The sequence below is a fragment of the Martes martes genome (assembly GCF_963455335.1).
Source record: "Martes martes genome assembly, chromosome: 8".
NCBI lineage: Eukaryota > Metazoa > Chordata > Mammalia > Carnivora > Mustelidae > Martes > Martes martes.
This window is the reverse complement of record NC_137895.1, coordinates 78,173,694-78,184,688: the sequence shown is the minus strand read 5'-3', so window position 1 is coordinate 78,184,688 and position 10,995 is coordinate 78,173,694.

The window sequence follows — 10,995 nt, the reverse complement described above, 5'->3', positions numbered from 1 at the left end:
AACAGATTCCTAAATGGAGACCCTGACCCAATACTGTCCAGCTACAGTTTATTTTCAACAAAGCAACTAGACTGCTCCTTTTAAAAGGTGAAATCATACCATGTCGTATCTCTGCTCAACTCTCAGTGACCAACCACCTCACTCATAGTAAAAACCAAAGTCCTTAATTAAATGTCTACAAGACCTTACAGTTTCTGCTAGTGACCTATCCTCTCCCATTATTTCTCTAATTTCTTTGAATACTCTTTCTTTGCTCATTCTTCTTCAGCCACACTGGCATGCCTGACACACTCTTGACTGGGAGGTTTTTCACCATATTTTTCTTTCTCTGCAAATCTTCCAAACATTTCCCTGGACAACTCCCCCATCTCCTTTGAGTCTTTGGTTAAATGTCAATTCCCAAGAAAGCCTACTAGATGAATAAAAGATGGCTGCAAATTTTCTGACATTCCTCTTGAATTAAGGTTGGTCTATGACTGCTTAGACCAGTAGAGTATGGCAGGCTTGCTTTGGGACTAACAACTTCTTGGACTCTTAGAAACGTGAGTTTCCTTGCAAGAAGTCTGACTACCTTACTCTAGAAACCCTCTGGAGACATCCTGAGACTCCATGGGGAAGGCGAGGACCCCAGCTGAGAACAAGCTTCCAGCCATCTCTGCCAATTCCAGGCATGTGACTAAAGTCGTTTTAAGCCCCCTTGGACCAGTGAAGCCATGTTGGATTCTCCAGCCCAACCCTGCCACAGCAGAGCTGTCCAAAGATAAGCATGGTATTTAAAAAATGGCAAGATAACTCTGTGATACAGAATTAAAAAAAAAAAAAAATTCAGCCTAGAAGAAACTATAGCCTAAGGAACAAATTTCACTCAAATGTTTCATATTATGGAACAACTTATTAAGGTCATGAATTCATTAAGGTAAATCTCAAAAATGATAAAGCAGTTGAATGAGATTTAAAAAGAGGTCTAATTGGGGTGCATGGGTGGCTCAGTCAGTTAAACCTCTCACTCTTGATTTTGGTTCAGGTCATGATCTCAGGGTTGTGAGATCAAACCCCATGTCAAGTCCTGTGTTGGGCTCCATGCTGGATGTGAAGCCTGCTTAAGATTCTTTCCCTCTCCTGCCCCTATCCATGCCCTCTCTCTCCTTCTTTCTCTCCCTAAAAAAAGAAAAGAAAGGAAAGAAAAGAAAAGAGGCTTAAGGAACAAGCTGAGGATCATAAGCACGCCATTAAAAAATCTGATAAATAGGGGAGGAGTCAAGATGGCGGAGAAGTAGCAGGCTGAGATGACATCGGGTAGCAGGAGATCAGCTAGATAGCTTATCTAACCATTGTGAACACCTACAAATCCAACGGGAAATCGAAGAGAAAAAGAGCAACAATTCTAGAAACAGAAAATCGATCACTTTCTGAAAGGTAGGACCTGCGGAGAAGTGAATCCAAAGCGACGGGAATACAGACCGCGGGGGGAGGGGCCGGCTCCCGGCAAGCGGCGGAGCAACGGAGCACAAAATCGGAACTTTTAAAAGTCTGCTCCACGGAGGGACAACGCTCCAGAGGCTAAACCGGGGGGAAGCCCAGGCGGGGTCAGCGTAACCCCAGGTCCCGCGGGGTCACAGAAGAACCTGGGGTGTCGGAGTGCTGCAGAGCTCACAGGTATTAGAGTGGGGAAGCCGGCTACAGCGACAAAGCCGAGGAGTGAGCTCTCAGCCCGGGGTTACCTTGTGCTGGTCGCAGGCTGGGTGGGCTCCGAGTGCGGCCGGAGGCCGCGGAGATGGAAGCGACCAGGCGCTTTTCTCCAAGTGCCAGCAATTGACTGCTTTCCTACCGGCGTGACCGCAGGCCAGGGAGGCAGGGCGGTTGGGTGCTTTTTTCTGAAGGCGCACTGAGGAGCGGGACCCCAAGCTCTCGGCTCCTCCGGGCCAGAGATTGGGAGGCTGCCATCTTCATTCCCATCCTCCGGAACTCTACAGAAAGCGCTCAGGGAACAAAAGCTCCTGAAAGCAAACCCCAGCGGATTACTTAGCCCGGCCCCTGGCAAGGGCGGTGCAATTCCCCTGCGGCAAAGACACTTGAGAATCACTACGACAGGCCCCTCCCCCAGAAGATCAACAAGAAACCTAGCCAAGACCAACTTCACTCACCAAGAACAGCGGAATTCTAGAGGAAGAGAAAGCAAATCTTATCTGGACAAAATGACAAAGCAGAAAAACTCACCACAAAGAAAAGAACAAGAGGGAGTAACGAAGGCTGGGGACCTAATCAATACGGACATTGGTAATATGACAGATCTAGAGTTCAGAATGACGATTCTCAAGGTTCTAGCTGGGCTCGAAAAAGGCATAGAAAATATTAGAGAAACCCTCTCCGGAGAGATAAAAGCCCTTTCTGGAAAAATAAAAGAACTAAAATCTAACCAAGTTGAAATAAAAAAAGCTATTAATGAGGTGCAATAAAAAATGGAAGCTCTTACTGCTAGGATAAATGAAGCAGAAGAAAGAATTAGTGATATAGAAGACCAAATGACAGAGAATAAAGAAGCTGAGCAAAAGAGAGACAAACAAATGCTGGACCACGAGGAGAGAATTCGAGAGATAAGCAACACCATAAGATGACACAACATTAGAATAATCGGGATTCCAGAAGAAGAAGAAAGAGAGAGGGGAGCAGAAGGTATATTGGAGACAATTATTGGAGAGAATTTCCCTAATATGGCAAAGGGACCAAACATCAAAATCCAGGAGATGCTAAGAACGCCCCTCAAAATCAGCAAGAATAGGTCCACACCTCATCACCTGATAGTAAAATTTACAAGTCTTAGTGACAAAGAGAAAATCCTGAAAGCAGCCCGGGAAAAGAAGTCTGTAACATACAAGGGTAAAAACATTAGATTGACAGCGGACCTATCCACAGAGACCTGGCAGGCCAGAAAGAACTGGCATGATATATTCAGAGCACTAAACGAGAAAAACATGCAGCCAAGAATACTATATCCGGCTAGGCTATCATTGAAAATAGAAGGAGAGATAAAAAGCTTCCAGGACAAACAAAAGCTGAAAGAATTTGCAAACACCAAACCAGCTCTACAGGAAATATTGAAAGGGGTCCTCTAAGCAAAGAGAGAGCCTAAAAGTAGTAGATCAGAAAGAAACAGAGACAATATACAGTAACAGTCACGTTACAGGCAATACAATGGCACTAAATTCATATCTCTCAATAGTTACCCTGAATGTTAATGGGCTCAATGCCCCAATCAAAAGACATAGGGTATCAGAATGGATAAAAAAACAAAACCCATCAATATGCTGCCTACAAGAAACTCATTTTAGACCCAAAGACACCTCCAGATTTAAAGTGAGGGGGTGGAAAACAATGTACCATGCTAATGGACATCAGAAGAAAGCTGGGGTGGCAATCCTTATATCAGATCAATTAGATTTTAAGCCAAAGACTAGAATAAGAGATGAGGAAGGACACTATATCATACTCAAAGGGTCTGTCCAACAAGAAGACCTAACAATCTTAAATATCTATGCCCCTAACATGGGAGCAGCCAACTATATAAACCAATTAATAACAAAATCAAAGAAATACATTGACAGTAATACAATAATAGCAGGGGACTTTAACACTCCCCTCACTGAAATGGACAGATCATCTAAGCAAAAGATCAACAAGGAAATAAAGGCCTTAAATGACACACTGGACCAGATGGACATCACAGATATATTCAGAACATTCCATCCCAAAGCAACAGAATATACACTCTTCTCTAGTGCACATGGAACATTCTCCAGAAATAGACCACATCCTGGGTCATAAATCAGGTCTCAACCGGTATCAAAAGATTGAGATCATTCCCTGCATATTTTCAGACCACAATGCTCTGAAGCTAGAACTCAATCACAAGAGGAAATTTGGAAAGAACACAAATACATGGAGACTAAACAGTATCCTTCTAAAAAATGAATGGGTCAACCAGGAAATTAAAGAAGAATTGAAAAAAATCATGGAAACAAATGATAATGAAAACACAATGGTTCAAAATCTGTGGGACACAACAAAGGCAGTCCTGAGAGGAAAATATATAGCGGTACAAGCCTTTCTCAAGAATCAAGAAAGGTCTCAAATACACAACCTAACCCTACACCTAAAGGAGCTGGAGAAAGAACAACAAAGAAAGCCTAAACCCAGCAGGAGAAGAGAAATCATAAAGATCAGAGCAGAATCAATGAAATAGAAACCAAAAAAACAATAGAACAAATCAACGAAACTAGGAGCTGGTTCTTTGAAAGAATTAATACGATTGACAACCCCCTGGCCAGACTTATCAAAAAGAAAAGAGAAAGGACCCAAATAAATAAAATCATGAATGAAAGAGGAGAGATCACAACCAACACCAGAGAAATACAAACAATTATAAGAACATACTATGAGCAACTCTACGCCAACAAATTTGACAATCTGGAAGAAATGGATACATTTCTAGAGACATATAAACTACCACAACTGAACCAGGAAGAAATAGAAAGCCTGAACAGACCCATAACCAGTAAGGAGATTGAAACAGTCATCAAAAATCTCCAAACAAACAAAAGTCCAGGACCAGATGGCTTCCCAGGAGAATTCTACCAAACATTTAAAGAAGAAATAATTCCTATTCTCCTGAAACTGTTCCAAAAAATAGAAATGGAAGGAAAACTTCCAAAGTCATATTACGAGGCCAGCATCACCTTGATCCCAAAACCAGACAAGGATCCCACCAAAAAAAAGAATTACAGACCAATATCCTTCATGAACACAGATGCGAAAATTCTCACCAAAATACTGGCCAATAGGATCCAGCAGTACATTAAAAGGATTATTCACCACGACCAAGTGGGATTTATTCCAGGACTGCAAGTTTGGTTCAACATCTGCAAATCAATCAATGTGATACAATACATTAATAAAAGAAAGAACAAGAACCATATGATACTCTCAATAGATGCTGAAAAAGCATTTGACAAAGTACAGCATCCCTTCCTGATTAAAACTCTTCAAAGTGTAGGGATAGAAGGCACATACCTCAATATTATCAAAGCCATCTATGAAATACCCACTGCAAATATCATTCTGAATGGAGAAAAACTGAAAGCTTTTCCGCTAAGGTCAGGAACACGGCAAGGATGTCCGTTATCACCACTGCTGTTCAACATAGTACTAGAAGTCCTAGCCTCAGCAATCAGACAACAAAAAGAAATTAAAGGCATCCAAACTGGCAAAGAAGAAGTCAAACTATCACTCTTTGCAGATGATATGATACTATATGTGGAAAACCCAAAAGGCTCCACTCCAAAACTGCTAGAACTTTTACAGGAATTCAGTAAAGTGTCAGGATATAAAGTCAACGCACAGAAATCAGTCACATTTCTTTACACTAACAACAAGACAAAAGAAAGAGAAATTGAGGAGTCAGTCCCATTTACAATCACACCCAAAACCATAAGATACCTAGGAATAAATCTAACCAAAGAGGCAAAGAATCTGTACTCAGAAAACTATAAAGTACTCATGAAAGAAATTGAGGAAGACACAAAGAAATGGAAAAATGTTCCATGCTCATGGATTGGAAGAACAAATATTGTGAAAATGTCTATGCTATCTAAAGCAATCTACAGATTTAATGCAATCCCTATCAAAATCCCACCCACTTTTTTCAAAGAAATGGAACAAACAATCCTAAAATTTATATGGAATCACAAAAGACCTCAAATAGCCAAAGGAATATTGAAAAAGAAAGCCAAAGTTGGTGGCATCACAATTCCAGACTTCAAGCTCTATTACAAAGCTGTCATCATCAAGACAGCATGGTACTGGCACAAAAACAGACACATAGATCAATGGAACAGAATAGAGAGCCCAGAAATAGACCCTCAACTCTATGGTCAACTGATCTTCGACAAAGCAGGAAGGAATGTCCAATGGAAAAAAGACAGCCTCTTCAACAAATGGTGCTGGGAAAATTGGACAGCCACATGCAGAAAAATGAAATTGGACCATTTCCTTATACCACACATGAAAATAGACTCAAAATGGATGAAGGATCTCAATGTGAGAAAGGAATCCATCAAAATCCTTGAGGAGAATGCAGGCAGCATTCTCTTTGACCTCAACCGCAGCAACGTCTTCCTAGGAACACTGCCAAAGGCAAGGGAAGCAAGGGCAAAAATGAACTATTGGGATTTCATCAAGATCAAAAGCTTTTGCACAGCAAAAGAAACAGTCAACAAAACCAAAATACAACTGACAGAATGGGAGAAGATATTTGCAAACGACATATCAGATAAAGGGCTAGTATCCAAAATCTATAAAGAGCTTAGCAAACTCAACACCCAAAGAACAAATAATCCAATCAAGAAATGGGCAGAGGATATGAACAGACATTTATGCAAAGAAGACATCCAGATGGCCAACAGACACATGAAAAAATGCTCCACATCACTCGGCATCAGGGAAATACAAATCAAAACCACAATGTGATACCACCTCACACCAGTCAGAATGGCTAAAATTAACAAGTCAGGAAGTGACAGATGCTGGTGAGGATGCAGAGAGAGGGGAACCCTCCTACACTGTTGGTGGGAATGCAAGCTGGTGCAACCACTCTGGAAAACAGTGTGGAGGTTCCTCAAAAAACTGAAAATAGAGCTACCCTATGATCCAGCAATTGCACTGCTGGGTATATATCCTAAAGCTACAAACGTAGTGCTCTGAAGGGGCACGTGCACCCAAATATTTATAGCAGCAATGTCCACGATAGCCAAACTGTGGAAAGAACCTAGATGTCCATCAACAGATGAATGGATAAAGAAGAGGTGGTATATATACACAATGGAATACTATGCAGCCATCAAAAGAAATGAAATCTTGCCATTTGCGATGATGTGGATGGAACTAGAGGGTATTATGCTTAGCGAAATAAGTCAATTGGAGAAAGACAACTATCATATGATCTCTTTGATATGAGGAAGTGGAGATGCAATGTGGGGGGGTTGAGGAGAGGTAGGAAAAGAAAAAATGAAAAGATGGGATTGGGAGGGAGACAAACCATAAAAGACTCAATCTCAAAAAACAGACTGAGGGTTGCTGGGGGGAGGAGGGACGGGAGAGGGTGGTGGGGATATGGACATTGGGGAGGGTATGTGCTATGATGAGTGCTGTGAAATGTGTAAACCTGGCGATTCACAGACGTGTACCCCTGGGGATAAAAATACATTATATGTTTATTAAAATAAATTAAAAAAATAATAATGATAATTATTCTCAAAAAAAAAAAACTGATAAATAGGGGCACCTGGGTGGCTCAGTGGGTTAAAGCCTCTGCCTTCAACTTGGGTCATGATCCCGGGGTCCTGGGATCGAGCCTTGCGTCTGGCTCTCTGCTCGGCGGGGAGCCTGCCTCCCCCTCTTTCTCTGCCTGCCTCTCTGTCTACTTGTGATTTCTCTCTCTATCAAATAAATAAATAAAATCTTTGTTAAGAAAATAAATAAATATAAAGGCAAACATGCATGAACTCAAAAAATTGTAAACCCTTGAGCTGTTCTTGAAACATCTACTTATAAATGAAGGCAACCAATTAACTAATGAATCAACATAAAGACCTCAGCAGTGGAGACACAATGATTAAAAGAATTTATGATGAACAATGAATCCATTCGATATGAAACTAATTGGAAATAGTAGGGATATGATTACACACCAGAATCCAATATAATACACTTTGACAATAATAATGTAATTTGCAAAAATTGGGAGGTGGAAACCAAGGAGGTTGTAGGGATAGTTAGCAGCCTTCACTAATAAGGAGTTTAAAATGTATCATGATATCAATCTAATTTTGAATTATTTAAAGTTTTAGTAACGGAATTAGGTTAATCTTGATCCTTCAATCAAGGTGTGGTCTAAGTTTTTCGCCATTTGTAGTCTTTCATTCATTCCTTCATAACATGCATAGTATAACCCTATTTTATAAAATGTATTTCTACCTATTCTTCTACCTGTATGTATGTAGAAAAATATCTGTGAAATGATGTTCACCTGATGTTAATCAGAGTTATTTCTGAGGGGTGGAATTTGAGATGATGAAAACCTTAACTTACTTTTGCTGAGAAGCATAAGAGAGGTTAAAGAGCTAGGTGTGGGGGCAGGATTGAAATGGCTCTGCCTCTCAACTAATTTTGAGCAAGTTCCTTAAGTACTATTTTTCAGTTTCCTTCTCTGTAAAATGGGTACAGTAATAGTCCTACTTTGTAAAGCCGTTGTGAGAACTCAATGAGTTAATGTCCATAAAATACTTCAAATAATGTTTGGCATATGGTGAGATCTCAATAAATGTTAACCTCTTTGTCTCCCTTTTTTTATCACTTCTACTAGTCTTTGTCATGCTAGACATTCTTTTAAATAGACATATATCATTTTTTATATAAACAAAGTGATTTAAAAAAAAACAGAACAAAATCTGCATGTTTGGTTTCAAAAAACTAGTTTGCTTCCGGTTCTCTGCAAGAAACGTATCTGGTGACTTTAACAATGAAATGGTGATGCGGTCAGTACAAAACCACCCATGTCAGTAGAAGATATAATGTTCCTTTATGGAAAAGGACACTGAAACTTATGGACTTGATTACACTAAGCACAAAGTAGCACATAAGTTGCCTGGTGGTGGTATAGACTCTCCAGTCCCTAGTGACTTCCATGTGGACACAGAATTTGGATATGGCTAGCTGCACTGAGTAAGGATTCTGCAGACCTTAGCCATTCCATAGGATTTCCACCTCCTTTTTCCCACCTCTTTCTAGGACCTCCCATCCTGACTGTTCTATAGGCTCAAGCTATGTGTCTGCCCACTCATCAGCCATAAAATAATCCCAGCGTATTTCTGAATGCTTATCAAGAGAATGGGTGAAGCTAAGGGCAATTTGCCAGGCAGGCCTATCATCCCTCAAAATAACTCACTCTCAGAACCCTCTGAGGTTAATCCTACAATACCTAAGGAAAATGACAAAGAAAGAAGGAAAACAGAAGAATGGGAAAAGAGAAGAAAAATAAAAACAAAAGAAATCAAATATAAAATTATCAGAAATAGCAAAATCAAGACTCAAAGTATAGAATGGGTTAAAAGAATTTTTAAAAATAATTTTGTATAGTAATCTACAAAAATATACAGTAATTATTAGTAACAAATATCATAGAAGATGTTAGTTTTACATACAGCAAAACCTCCCAGAAATATAAGAAACTGATAAAGCCACTATCATAGGGTTGATTTTTAATAGACTTCTTTCAGAATTTGCACATCAAGAAGACCAAAAATAAACAGATGTATTTGGATTATTTTAATAATGTAATAAATAAATACCATGTTATATATCCGTATTATATCCATATTTCTAGAACTTAATACTGAAAAGAAAACCGTTATGAACTTGTGTATTAAGTAGGACTACCTCGGATGAGATTTGGCTATAAATGAACACAAGCCCAAAATAATGGTGACTTGAAGTTAGTAGCTTATTTCTTTCTCACATAAATGTGGGGTATCTATTATTAATCTCCTTCTTGCCTACTCCTTTGTCATTCTCTGTAAATGGCTTCTACCAGCGGTACAACAATGTCATTCTTGTTCCATCCGGCATGTCTGCTTTTCAGCTAGCAGGGAGGAAGAAATGGAAAGGAAAGATCCTGCTCCCAGCTTTTAATATAACTTTCAAGTAGTATCATAAATTACTACTTGAAAGAGAGAGCACAAATGGGGGAGCAGCAGGCAGAGGGAAAAGCAGGCTCCCGCTGAGCAGGGACCCCGATGTGGGGCTCTATCCGAGGAACCTGAGATCATGACCTGAGCCCAAGGCAGATGCTTAACCAACTGAGTCACCCAGGCGCCCCAAACCCATGGCCATTATTAAAAAAAAATTAGGAAACACAAGTAAAAAGGAAAACAAACCTCATATGCTTACCGTGCAGAGATAAACAGGGGTTCCTTTTGGGATGTATCTTTTAAGACATTTTTTTTACACATATGTATACTGTATCAGTCGGAGTTAAGTCACAAAGGCAGAGCTGCCATGAATGTTGTAGATTGAGGGCTTGACGAAAGGAATTAGACCTTACTCAGTTGTGTGGAGAGCTGGGGAAGTGAAAATCTGGAAGGGGGCGCTGGAGGATTGAAAAGCGAGCCACCGAGCAACCCTCCAGAAGCGCTGGTGAGGGGGAACAAGCTGAGCTTGCAGGACAGTCCCAAGACCCCACCACACCCTGCTACAAAGTGGGGGCTTGTGGCGTGGTCTCTGGGAAGCTCTGCCATCTCCGTACCTGCCTCGGCTGGGGGAGGTGAGGGGTCTGGGGGAGGGGCTGCTGTGTTAGCCGCAGAAGAGCTGGATGTGGAATAAGAAGAGTGAGGACAAGCTAGAAGCCGCCAGGCCAGTCTGTGTCTGTCTGGGACAGTATCTGACTGAGAATTCCCTGAGTGTGGCTGCTGATTTCACCCTGAGCCAGGCGAGGAAGGCAGTTCTAGGAACCGCAATTCCCAGGTTAACAAATTGACAAGAGCAAATGTGAGTTTTAATTTATGTGCATGTATGGATATATATGTGTGTGTACTTATACATATGTGTATAAATGCATGTGTGTATGCACATATATGTATATATCGTGCATATCTGTGTGCATGCATATATAACAAATTCACGCTCTACAAGGTATTTTGTAATGTTTTCCCTCACTTAAAACATTGTGTCGGACAATTCAGTATTTGTATAGATCTTAAGCGTAATTTTAATGGCTGTTTAGTCTCCCATCCTTTAGAGGGTTTATTTGATCTATTTGTTAATCTTCCTGATGGTTTAACCCTGAAGGTTTAGTTTGGGGTACTTCTGGTGATGGACTGAAGCAGTGAGTTAGTCAGGTGAAGGACAGGTAGTTGTTAAATTATAACCTTCCATTATTTCAGGATT